This window comes from Bison bison, unplaced genomic scaffold (assembly GCF_000754665.1).
Source record: "Bison bison bison isolate TAMUID 2011002044 unplaced genomic scaffold, Bison_UMD1.0 scf7180017862087, whole genome shotgun sequence".
Classification (NCBI taxonomy): Eukaryota; Metazoa; Chordata; class Mammalia; order Artiodactyla; family Bovidae; genus Bison; species Bison bison.
The window spans coordinates 10,027-10,427 of NW_011492659.1; positions in this window are offsets into that span (position 1 = coordinate 10,027).

Consider the following 401-nt stretch of genomic DNA (forward strand, 5'->3'; position numbering starts at 1 on the left):
CTAATTAGACATTTCTCCAAAGAAGACATACAGATGACTAACAAACACATGAAAAGATGCTCAGCATCACTCATTATCAGAGAAATGCAAATCAAAACCACAATGAGGTACCATTTCACGCCAGTCAGAATGCTTGCTATCCAAAAGTCTACAAGCAATAAATGCTGGAGAGGGTGTGGAGAAAAGGGAACCCTCTTACACTGTTGGTGGGAATGCAAACCAGTACAGCCACTTTGGAGAACAGTGTGGAGATTCCTTTAAAAACTGGAAATAGAAATGCCTTATGACCCAGAAATTCCACTGCTGGGCATACACACCAAGGAAACCAGAACTGAAAGAGACACGTGTACCCCAGTGTTCATCACAGCACTGTTTACAATAGCTAGGACATGGAAGCAACC